General features: G+C 33.6%; 1 pseudogene; it reads right to left on the reverse strand.

Annotated features, from left to right (window-relative positions):
• Positions 1-2,427: 2,427 nt before the first annotated feature.
• On the reverse strand, positions 2,428-13,378 carry LOC130010726 (uncharacterized; annotated as a pseudogene).
• Between the last annotated feature and the right edge of the window lie 516 nt (positions 13,379-13,894).

The following is a 13,894-nucleotide window of genomic DNA, read 5'->3' on the forward strand; positions in this document are numbered from 1 at the left end:
GATCCCAACATTTTGTGCGCCTTTAAAGGGCACACTCTTTTAGTTATATCAGTTTTTTTTTAAAAATAATATTTACTTTCGAAAAATTGTAGTTTGTGGTAAAATTAAGCCACTTCCGGTGCCAACAGATATCTCTATCGGCAAAAAAAAAAAATGACAATTGAGACAACGGAGTATATGAACTTTGTTTTATACAAATCGAGCAATAAATAATTAATCTAGGACTGAAAAACTGAATTAGCCAATGGCTGAGACAAAAAATATTTACATTTTTGCCCAAGTCAGCTGACACCTTAATTTTGTGTAAAACACCACTAAAACATATTCATTAATAAAAAAGTTTTTTGTAAAAAATTAAATTTTCAAATTTCGAACGACAAAAGCCATAGATGAATTTTCGAAATTGAAAAATGTGACATAGCCATTGTCTCGGAAAAGATTCAGGGTTTGCAAAAATGTGAATTGTTTTAAAATAGGTAGAGAATTGGCGAAACCACGGCAGCTTTTTGATTTATTGCTACCGTTCAAAATTCGGCCACTTCCGGTGGTTCCAGAAGTTTCAAAAATACTTTATCAAGTAACCACCACATGCTTTCCCGATAGAAAATTGAACCCCAGATCGATATCTGTTTTCGATCATGGAGAAATAGGCTCCCGCGGAATCAGACAGGAAGTGTGTCATACAATAGCCCATTTATCGAGCTACCAAACGATACTTTAGATGTTTTGATCCCGATTGTTGCAAGAGCACCGATTTTTTTACTGTCTTTTTTTTAAATATCGAATATTTATTTGACTACTTCCTGTTTACGGATCATTATCGGGATAGATTTAACAAGTGGTATGGGAACTTAACTTCCTGTACCAGAAGTTTCAGATAGATCCATTGGACAGTTTTACCTCCCTTATACCATTAGAAGCAGATTTACAGATATAACGATTTTTCGACTTTTTTTTCAAAGATTGTGGCCCTTTTGGACCATTTATACTATATTGAGGATTTTAAATTTGGATTCACACCATAGACAACCGTTAGGAATCTAAGTAATATAAGTTTAAGAAAGGAAATAAGAGAAGTTTTCGAAATAAAAGCGTCTGAATAGGCTCCAAAAAGGAAAATAATAGATTTTCAGCGTTCCATAATGTATTGCCTAACCCGCGAATTTTTACCATTTAGATGTCATAAGATCGTCCATTGTTCGAACTATCCAATGACACTTAAGTTGTTTTGATACGATGAAATCCGGCGTAGTAATCACTTTTTTCGCAAGATCACCATTTTTTTTAATTTTTACGTTTTTTTTCTTAAAATATCAGAGAAATTTTTTCTACTACTTCCGGATTTTGGATCATTGTCGGGATAGCTTTTACAAGTTGTTTGGTTACCTTACATTCTGTACAAGAAGTTTCAGAATAATCAATTCAGCTGTTTTCCAAAGAAAAAAAATTAGAAGATCATTTTCAGTAATCTAAGGAGAAAAAGGCCTGTCAAAATGTTCCAAAACGGAAAATACTAGATTTTCGGCGTACGATAATTTATTTTCTAGCCATCTAAATCGTATCATTCAGATGTCATATGATAGTCCATTAATGGGGCTATCCAACGACACTTTAGTTCTTTTGGTCCGCTAAGATCTGATGGAGAAATCAAGTTTTTCGCACGAGCACTAATTGTTTTAAACCTTTTTCTTCATTTTTTGAATACGTCCGGTACTGTCGGGATAGTTTTAATAACCGATTTGGGCAATTAGATAGCCACAGGGCTCTGTAATGATATATTACATTATCTGATCAGATTAAATGGCCCTGAGAAATCCTATGTTCAAAAGTGCCAAAAATTCCAAAATGACAAAATATCGAAAATTAAATTTCAATAACTCAATACATATTATACATCGTTAAAATCGTAATTAGGCCAGCTATCTGAATGTGTAACCTTTTCCTAAAAATCTGATTAAATAATAAAATATTATAGCATTTTCCAAAATGTCACGAATTTTCGACTTTTTTCGATTTTCAGTACCTTTTTTATCCTATTCCAGACATTTCAAAGTCTTATTGGATGGTTTCATGCACAAGACTATCGAATGGACTCTCGATAGAGAAAGCTAAAAAAAATTGTAGGTTAAGTTTTTGAGATAAAGGCGTCCAAAAACGCTCCAAATCAGAAAATACTTGATTTTCAGCTTGTCATAGAAATGTTAGAAAATGGGCAGAAAATTCGAAAAAATTCGAAAAATAAAGGATGATAACTCTGAATGAAATTTATATTATTGGAATTGGATAGACTTCAGGTATCCAAAAATGTAGGTCAAATTTGAAAATTTTGCAGAATAACAAAAATTGTCTCGTAAACAAAGTATTTTCAAAATTCGAACGACAAAAGCCATAGATGAATGTTCGAAATTGAAAAATGTGAGATAGCCATTATCTCTGAAAGGATTCGGGGTTTTAGAAAATGTCATTTGTTTGAAAATAGGTAAAGAATTGACGAAACCACATTGCCGATTGTCAATTCCGGAAAAAAGTACAAAATTCGGTTACTTCCGGTATGCGCAGAAGTTTCAAAATTGTTTTATCAAGTAGCCACCACATAGTTTCAGATCGATATCTGTTTTCGATCATGGAGAAATAGGTTCCCGCGGGAAAAAAAAATAATAATAACTAGACCTGCAAGCAGCACTGAACCGGCTTTCAGGAATCAGATAGGAAGTGTGTCATACAATACCCCATTCATCGAGCTACCAAACGATACTTTAGGTGTTTTGATCCGGTCACACCCGACCGTGAAATCACGATTTTTGCAAGAGCACCGTTTTTTACTGGGGGGGTTTTTTAATATCGAATATTTTTATGACTACGGTTTCGCCGGTGCCACGTGACCCTAAACATATGTAACTTCCGGTACCAATGAAACCATTAAACAGGTTTCCACATTAGCATTGCACACATCAAATAAAATGGACGCCGAATCAACCAAATCCAGCAATATCAATTCATTTTATACATTTGTTACATGTAAGTGTACATTACTTCCGGTGATAATGAAAATCTTCAATTAGTTTTATGAAATCAGAAATGGCATAAGGCATCACATGGTAAAATTTTATGTAAATCGAATAATAATTGCCACTTTTATAGACCAAAAACCTTGAAAAGTGACTTGTAGAAAACCGTCTATTTCTCTGCAACCGTACAAGTTAGAAACCATTTTCTGGTATTTGTATGATCGTATGGGTTCAATCTATTTGTTGATTGGAATCAAATATCTTAATTTTAAAAACATTATAAATCTGACTCATTTGAATAAAATATCTGTTTTGAAGGCTAAAAATACAGTTTTTGCCAAATGACGTTACTTCCGGTGATAATGACAATCATTAATTACTTGTATGAAATTGTAAATGGCATTAGGTATCACATAGTGAAAATTTGATGAAAATCGAATAATAATTGACACTTTTATGGACCAAAAACCTTGAAAAGTGACCTGTTGAAAATCGCCTATTTCTCCGCAACTGAACAAGTTAGAAACAATTTTGTGAAATCTATATGACCTTATGAATTTTATTAATATGTGAATGTAAACCAAAAGTTAAAATTGTTAATACATATTAAATAATTCTTGGTTGAAAAAAATATTGATTTTAAACGTTAAAAATGCATTTTTTGACAAAATGGCGTCATTTCCGGTGTCAATTTTAAATTGTAATCAATTTGATACGACACATACTTGCTTTTTGAATCAAATGGTGTCACTTTTGTGAAAATCCAATATAAATTGACTATTTTACAGGCAAAATAACGAAAACAGTGACTTATGCAAAATTTCCGATTTCTAGGCAACTGCTTATATTACAAACTAATTTTAACATACATTTTCTTCGTATGGATTATAGCTACAAGTTTATAAAAGTAACGTAGAAATATTTTAAAATCTGAAAAGCCTGAATGGGTTGTAAATAGGTCAAATTTACACCTTTTTTCACCTCTTAATCGAATTTGCTCGAAAATGAAATCGAAATTAAAAAAACCGATCCCAACATTTTGTGTGCCTTTAAAGGGCACACTCTTTTAGTTATATCACTTTTTAAAAAAAAATAATATTTGCTTTCGAAAAATGGTACCTAACTGTCAAAATTGTAGTTTTTGGTAAAATTAAGCCACTTCCGGTGCCAACAGATATCTCTAATGGTAACAAAAAAATGACAATTGAGGCAACGGGGTATATGAACTTTGTTTTATACAAATCGAGCAATAATAATTAATCTAGGACTGAAAAACTGAATTAGCCAATAGCGGGCAAGGAAATTTATTGAGACAAAAAATTTCACATTTTTGCCCAAGTCAGATGACTCCTTAATTTTGTGTAAAACATTACTAAAAAATATTCATAAATAAAAAATTTTTGTAAAAATTTAAATTTTCAAATTTCGAACCACAAAAGCCATAGATTAATCTTCGAAATTCAAAAATGTGAGATAGCCATTGTCTCGGAAAAGATTCAGGGTTTCCAAAAATGTGAATTGTTTTAAAATAGGTAAAGAATTGGCGAAACCACGGCCGCTTTTTGATTTATTGCTACCGTTCAAAATTCGGCCACTTCCAATCTGCGCAGAAGTTTCAAATATACTTTATCAACTAACCACCACATGCTTTCCCGATAGAAAATTTGGTTCAAGATCGATATCTGTTTCCGATCATGGAGAAATAGGCTCCCGCGGTAAATAATAATAATAATAATAACTAGACCTGCAAGCAGCACTGAACCGGATTTCAGGAATCAGACAGGAAGTGTGTCATACAGTAGCCCATTTATCTAGCTACCAAACGATACTTTAGATGTTTTGATCCGGTCTCACCCGACGATGAAATCCCGATTGTTGCAAGAGCACCGATATTTTTACTGTCTTTTTTTTTTTTTTATTTATCGAATATTTTTTTGACTACTTCCTGTTTACGGATCATTATCGGGATAGATTTAACAAGTGGTATGGGAACTTAACTCAATGTACCAGAAGTTTCAGAAAGATCCATTGGACAGTTTTACCTCCCTTATACCATTAGAAGCAGATTTACAGATATAACGATTTTTCGACTTTTTTTTCAAAGATTGTGGCCCTTTTAGACCATTTATACTATATTGCGGCTTTTAGATTTGGATTCACATCACAGATCACCGTAAGGACTCTAAGTAACAGAATTTAAGAAAGGAAATAAGAGAAGTTTTCGAAATAAAAGCGTCTGAATAGGCTCCAAAAAGGAAAATAATAGATTTTCAGCGTTCCATTATATATTGCCTAACCCGCGAATTTTTACCATTTAGATGTAACAAGATCGTCCATTGTTCGAACTATCCAATGAGACTTTAGTTGGTTTGATTCGATGAAATCTTACGTAGTAATCACTTTTTTCACAATATCACCATATTTTTACTTTTTATGGTTTTTTTCTCAAAATATCGGATATTTTTTCGATTACTTCCTGTTTTTGGATCATTGTCGGGATAGTTTTAACAAGTTGTTTGGTTACCTAACCTTCTGTACAAGAAGTTTCAGAGAAATCCATTCAGCTGTTTTCCAAACAAAGAAAAATAGAAGAGCATTTTCAGTAATTTAAGGATTTTTCAACTTTTTTCCAAGATTGAGGCTGTTTTTCGACCACTTATATTATTTCAATGCTTTTATTTGTGGGCTCACGCTATAGACCACCGATAGGACTGTGAGTTAAAAAAAAGTTTAACAAAAATCGTAGTTTTCGTTTTCGAGAAAATGGCGTCTCAAAATGCTCCAAAACGGAAAATACTAGATTTTCGGCGTACCATAATTCATTTTCTAGCCATTATTTTCTTTCGTCATTAACATTTAGTGATTTCGGATTTGTAAAGCGTTTCGAAAATATGTATTCCAAAGTCAACATCCATTCTGTGAGACAGGTTAAAGATTTAGAAAGATCCAAAGATTAGATTTATTGATATACGCTTGACAGAATCTTAAGAAAGAAATTGTCGTGTAAACAACTTTGTCGGCACGAAAAACGTCCAAGTGGAAATTCGAAATTTTGAATTTTTGAAATACCAAAAGTTCGTGTCTGAGCCGGGCTATCCAGAAATGTAATAATTTCTCTAAACCACAACCTATTGTGTATGTTTTCAAGCCCATTAATGTGTATTTTTCAATTCAAAATGGCGTCCATCATTTGCCAGAAATCAAAATTTTAAGCTCTACATTTTATGAGCATTCCTTCAAGGATTTGGAAAATATAATTACCTTGTCTGTAAGTAAAATATCAAAACATTTCACATTTCAAGATGGTGGCACTTCCGGATTGAACTACAAACACCATTTTTGGTGTACGAATCAGTAGTGTTGTGGCTAGTATAGAAAAAAAATTCAAGGCAATCTGACCTATATTTAGTCGATTTTTAAAAAAAAAACTTTGATCGCTTATTTCTCCGAAGGGAGATAAGTTGGGACATTTCTAATGGTATCGTTGAAGTTGGGTCAATGAGATCTACATACATTCCAAATTTCATGAAATGAAATGAAATGGGGTTTAACGTCCTACTGTTCTGCTCCTAACCTGGGCTAATGAAGTAGGGCATACGCCATACAGTGTGCTATGAGGGAAATTTGGCCCGGGCAGCGGCGCTACGGCCTACTCTTATATCGAATTCCAACTGCCAAGGGATCTTTTACGTGCACGCCAATATGTACACGCGACCTCGGTTTTTCGTCCCATCCGAACGACTAGACAGCTGTCCTTGTCAGGCCCTCCATCCTGCATCACTGACAAGGGGAAACCAAGCCGGAAAATCTGGATGAACTATCTCGGGATCGAACACCCGACCTCCAGGCTAGCGAGTCAGCGTCTTACCCACTTAACCACGAGATCCCCATATTTCATGAAAATCGTACCAATATTAAAAAAGTTGTCAATTCTGTTTTACTTCCGGGACAAAATGTCAAATTCGAAAATCGGAAATAGCAGATTTGAAATAAATATTTCAAGATACTCAAAGAAAAAAAAATAGTAACATAGTCACAGTGTTATGGTGATGTAGGTCGATTTTGTTCGTTCGTAAAATTCGGTGATTTCGGATTCTTAAAACGTATTGAAAATATATTTAATCAACGTTCGCACCCCATTTAATTTTTTTTAATCTTTTTTTTTTTGGGGGGGGGGGGGTAGGTCAAAGTATCAGAAAGATCCTATGGTTAGATTCTGAGAAATCCGATTTGCAGAAAATACACAAAATAATAATAATAATAATAATAATAATCTTAACAAAAACAATAAGCTTTCATAATAACTAGACCTGCAAGCAGCACTGAACCGGCTTTCAGGAATCATACATCGAGCTAGCAAACAATACTTTAGTTGTTTTGAACCAACTGTGAAATTACGATTTGTACCCCTCGTGCTCTGGAATGGCTATGTTTTGCACATACGAAAAAACACTTGTTTGATTTGAAATTGCCATTTATTTGCCTCATAAACTACATAAACCAATCATTGATTAAGGCAAAATAAATAACAAAAATTTTCCAACATGGAAATGAAATATACTAAAACCTAAAATATATTAATAATATCAAAATTGTTCAATATAGCACCAATACAATTTAACCATGCATTAACTACCACTTGTGCAAAAGATGGGGTATCTACTACGGCACCAATGAAACATGAGCATAACTTTCAGCGTCCAATAATCTATCTCCTTTAGCATCGGATTTGTATCATTTGGATGTCGTAAGATCGATCGTCCATTATTCGAGCTATTGAATTGCACTTTAGTTGTTTTGATTCGGTGAAATCTGGCGTTGTAATCACTTTTTTCGCAAGACCACCATTCTTTTTTTTTACTTTTTACGGGTTTTTTTTCTCAAAATATCGGATATTTTTTCGACTACTTCCGGTTTTTGGATCTTTGTCGGAATAGTTTTTATAAGTTATGTCGATACTTAACTTTGTATACCATTGTGCTGATTTCAAAACAAAGAAAAATAGAAGAGCATTTTCAGTAATTTAAGGATTTTTCTACTTGTTTCAAAGATTGAGGCTCTTTTTGGACCACTTATATTATTTCAATGCTTTTATTTTGGGATTCACACCATAGACCACCGATAGGACTCTGAGTAAAAAAAGTTTAAGAAAAATCGTAGGTGTCGTTTTCGAGAAAATGGCGTCTCAAAATGCTCTAAAGCTGAAAATACTAGATTTTCGGCGTACCATAACCATCGAAATCGTATCATTTAGATGTCATATGATAGCCCAGTAACGGGGCTATCCAGCGACACTTTAGTGAGGGTTTTTTGCAAGAACGCCGATTTTTTAACCTTTTTTTTTCATTTTTTTAATACTTCCGGTATGGAGATCATCGTCGTGATAGTTTTAATAACCGGTTTAAGGAATTAAATAATTGCAGGGCTCTATAGTGATATATTACATTATCTGATCGGAGGAAATCAACATGAGGAATCTCATGTTCAAATGTGCCATAAATGCGAAAATGTCAAAATATCAAAAATAAAATTTCAATAACTCAATACGTATTATACATCGTTAGAATCGGAATTAGGTCAGCTATCTGAATGTATAACATTTTTTTTTTTGAAATTTTAGTAAAAACAATAGTCTTCCCTGAAAACCTAATAACTAGACCTGCAAGCAGCACTGAATCGGCTTTCAGGAATCAGACAGGAAGTGTGTCATACAATAGCCCATTCATCGAGCTACCAAACGATAGTTTAGTTGTTTTGATTCAGTGACACCCGGCTGAGAAATCGCGATTTTTGCAAGAGCACCTATTTTTTACTTTTTTTTTTTTTTTTTAATATCGAATATATTTTCGACTACTTCCGGTTTACGGATTGTCGGGATAGATTTAATAAGTGGTATGGGAACTTAACTTCCTGTACCAGAAGTTTCAGAAAGATCCATTGGACAGTTTATAAAAGAAAGGAATATTAGAAAATATTTAACGATATTTAGCAAATAATTGGTAGTCTGATGCCATTGTGTTTAGTACTAGTTACCTCCCTTATACTGTTAGAAACATCTCCAGAAATATAACGATTTTTCGACTTTTTTCAAAGATTGTGGCCCTTTTTGGACCATTTATACAATATTGAGGCTTTTAAATTTTGATTAATACCATAGACCACCGTTAGGACTCTAATTAATATAAGTTTAAGAAAGGAAATAAGAGAAGTTTTCGAAATAAAAGCGTCTGAAAAGGCTCCAAAAAGGAAAATAATAGATTTTCAGCGTTCCATTATATATTGCCTAACCCGCGAATTTTTACCATTTAGATCTCATAAGATTGTCCATTGTTCGAACTATCCAATGACACTTTAGTTGTTTTGATTCGGTGAATTGACGGATCGCCAGTGCAGACGTAGTCACGCCCCTTAGAATAAAGGGAGATAACCCAATATAAGCCCGTCACCAAGCCAAACAATGATGGCGGCAGTTTTAACGTTAAGCGATGTGCCCAGCGATTTTTCCTCGAGGTATCTGCCGTACATACCTTCGCTAATACAGAAACAGCGAGCTACGGCTTTTTCCAGGGGGTCATACTTCAAATCCATGTTCCTATCGGCCGGTATTGATGCAATTTCCAATCATATTTTCGCTCGAATTTATGGAAGCATGCACAAATCGGACGAACCGCACCAGTGTTAATAGATGTCAACATACAAGACCGGACTATAACAGAGGCTCACTGTAGCTGTAAAGCAGGGTAAATATCAGCTATTTTTTTAATTTTTTTTATAGAAATATCAATTATCATACAATAATTCATTAAACGTTTTCTAAAATGATAATTATTCATTTTTATTCTTTTGACTGATACACAGCATACTTTTGTCAAACACTAGTCTGGCTTCATCATCTTCATGTTATCCTCACAGTCATTATTAGCCTACTCCTACTGTACTACTTAGGCCTATTCATATTTGATCAGTATGATTTTTTTATTGCATGTAGAAATTGTAACATTATTTTATTATTTTTGTGGTTTTATTTTCATGATGAAAAATAGGAGAGGCTGAAAAATTTAAAATTGCATAGGCCTAGATATAGGCCCTACTCGACGTTATTGAACCAGAACCCGTCTCACAGATAATAATATCAAGACCTGGGAATGTAAATAGAAAAAGAAAGCCTGTGGTGGCTAATTTTAACGACAACAGGTAAGCGTTCTGGTGACATAGGCAACCACCGCATTATAAAAAGTGTTCTTAGGGAGTGATGTAATTATCGTGATCGCCCAGTTTAAAATATGATGCAAAAAATATAGTAAAATACAAGGAGTTTCACATGCATGCAATTTCTATAAATATGCTTGTTTAGTAGCTTGATACTTTCCTTTTCAGAAAAATTCAAGTATCAGATGCTGATATTTTACATCTTCAAACCTTGAAGGTCAGCCCCATCTCGTACTTGGTGAGCAGCACAGCAGACTCCATTACAACACCCATTGGCCCGCAACTTATTGGATCCCTACTTGCATATCATGTACGTAATAATGTATCTATATTGATTTGGGCCTGTATAAGTTTTTCAGCCAAACAGCTGATGCGAAACCGTAATAAAAACAATATCATTAGTTAACCCCCCATGTTTTCAGTACCATAACAAAAACACAATGGGGTATTTTATATTCCATTTTTATTTCTCAATAAGGAATGGCATAAAATTCGTTAAAACACAACAGACAAGCCATATTTGATTAACACAGCTGAACAAGCTCAGACTAACTTTATTGGTTAGGAGTTTAAACTGTTTAACCCGACATATTGCTCTTTCAACATGTACTTTATGTTTAGCTATTTTAATTGTCTCTGCAACGGCTGGGGAATTCATTTGGGGGAAGAAATTCCAAACATATCTGATATGTGTTTAAAATCAAAGTCCTGTCTTAATTTTATTAAAACTAATAGAAGCTGATCGTCTAGAGAAACATCGAATAAGCTGCTTATATTCTTAGAAAATTCAAATGGTAAATCATCTGCTGGTACAAAAAGCTTATATACATTATAAAAACGGTCATATGAAAAGCCAGTATAATATTGAAATGATTCTTTTTTTAAAGTTGAACAACTAAAACATTGCGTTGATAGGTCGATACTAGTTCCTTTATCTACTTGTTGAACTTGACTGCGCTTAAGATTATCATTTTCCAGAATTAACTTTGCATGTTCTTCCTTCATTTTCATATTTTCTGCAGCAAGGGCCAAGATGTCCATCGGTTGAAATCCTGAAAAATATGAACAGTAAATAGATTATAATATGTATTTCAGGCACCCCTTATGCAAGTGACAACAGAACCAAGAGCAGAGAACTCAGATAAATGTGGTGGAATTGCTTTTCCAAAACCAGTTGCTGTACATTCAGATTTAGAACAGATAGAAAAGATGAAAGTTGAGTGGAAAGAAATAGATGTAAATCAAGATGAAGCCATAAAAATAGAGAGATCCACAAGAAATAATAATAACACCTGAATGAACCACAGAAAGTGTCGTGTTACTGCCTCAAATTTTGGAGCTGTTATGAAAAGAAAGAAAGAAATAAACGATTAATTTTTAAAAAACACATTTGACAAAAGTAAGTTTTATTCTGTTCCCACTTCTTATGGGCAAGCAAATGAAACCATTGCTAAACAAATTATATAAAACAGACTGGAAATCATATTCATGACATTGGATTTGTAATAAATCCTGCTTTTCCATTTTTAGGTGCTACACCTGATGCAATTGTTTGTAATAAAGGCGAGAGTGGGCTCATTGAAATTAAATGTCCTTTTTCAGCCCGAGATATGACACTTAGAGAAAAATGCAATACACTGAAAGATTTCTTTTTAGTGCAAAAAGATGCAGAATATAAATTGTCTAGAAACCATATTCACTGGTTTCAGGTTCAGGGACAACGTCTCGTAACTGGGGCCCAATTTTGCGACTTTGTCACTTTTACGAGACAGGATTTCTGCATAGAGAGAATATATCCCGAAATAGAAACCATGCAGAAGCTTGTTTCAAAATTATCATGTTTTTATGTTGAACATTTAAAGCCATTTCTTTTAAAAAATTCTACATGTCTATGAAATAAGTTTAACTAACCTGTGGCAGTATTAACTGCATTCTCTGTCTGTACCATTTTATTATTCAATGCATTTACTTCACAGTTTTCATACTCAATATTATTATTTGACTTTATAGAAACTATGTAAAGAAGTTCATAATTATAAAAAAATTGTACATAAATATTTGTACATAAATATAAAATTTGTACATAAATATTCAGTATTTTTATACCAGAGACTGTAATTTTGTAAATAGTAAAATATTTTCTTGTTTGCTGCTAAAACCTGGCGTCTTATATTAATAAATATAATAATTAGACTAGTCATTAATTAAAAAAAATGCAGCATTAACACAACTTTCTCTATTTTAATTTCATGCTATTACCATAACTTACAGTTACAGATGCATAAAGAATGTGTGTACTTTATACCAGGGTATAAATGAAATATATCTAAGATGATATACATGTAGAACAGTCTGTAGTGTAAGACAAAGAGAAATTGATTTTAACGTCCAGTCGACACAAACTTAATGTGAGCACAGGAAATAATTATTCTAAAGCTGATAAACCCATTGTTAATGTTACCTTAAAACCTTTAATTCAACCACTGCAGGTTTCTCAATATAATTACTTCTGTGTTTGGGTGGTGGTCTAGGTTGAGTAATGTGATCATAGTGCAATGCAGAAATGGGATCTGGCTGACCATTTACAAAGTGCTAAAATTTATGTATCATAATGTTATTATTATGATACATAATAATATAAGTAAGTTTACATAATTACATGACCATGGTTTCTGCACTGGCTGTCAGTCACTTCTGCCCTGGTGCAATAACGGAATAAATTTAGAAAAATGTTTGAACTGACATTTTAATGTCACATTGGCAAACACTTAAACAGCCACATATAATTAGCCTATATAAATAGTTAATAATATAATACTATTAGGTAGCCCTATGGCATCACAAAAATGATGATGCAATAATCAAGTACAGGTATTTCATTTTGTTTGGAAGAAAATATAGTAGGCAAGAAAGTCTATAGGCCTGAAAGTATAAATAAATAATAACCTTAGTGCACACAAACGGATGTTTGGCCTTTCTCCGCTCACCCAGTATCTCTCGTTTAACTGCTCGAAAGGTCGTCCGCATAAACGTATCCATCGTCTGGCTTTATCGCGTGTTCTTCCAAGCTTTGGGAAAGGAATAAAGGTTATCCCTCCTGTCAGTCTCTCCGGGTATCTACTATCCGAATTACACGTACCCCAAGCACATCTCTTTACCATTATGACGGGTTGGTGGTTAACGTCTGCTGGAAATACCTTTATTTACGTCTGGCGGGCTAAGTTGACGGGCACAATAACGGACAAAATATAACCGGCTCGCGCAGAAGGGAAGGCGTTTTTTGATTTGTTGATTTATTATTTTGAGTGACGGCTGTGGTCGGTCAATTCTGTCGTAGTAATCACGTTTTTCGCAAGATCACCATTTTTTTTTACTTTTTACGTTTGTTTTTAGAAATATCGGATGATTTCGACTCCTTCCGGGTTTTGGATCATTGTCGGGATAGTTTTAACAAGTTGTGTGGATACTTATCTTTCTGTACCAGAAGTTTCAGAAACATCCATTGAGCTGTTTTCAAAACAAAGAAAAATAGAAGAGCATTTTCAGTAATTTAAGGATTTTTGCTAATTTTTTCAAAGATTGAGACTCTTTTTGGACCTCTTATATTATTTCAATGCCTTTATTTTGGGATTCACGCCATAGACCACCCATAGAACTTTGAGTAAAAAAAGTTTGTA

The sequence above is a fragment of the Patella vulgata genome, chromosome 1 (genome assembly GCF_932274485.2).
Source record: "Patella vulgata chromosome 1, xgPatVulg1.2, whole genome shotgun sequence".
NCBI lineage: Eukaryota > Metazoa > Mollusca > Gastropoda > Patellidae > Patella > Patella vulgata.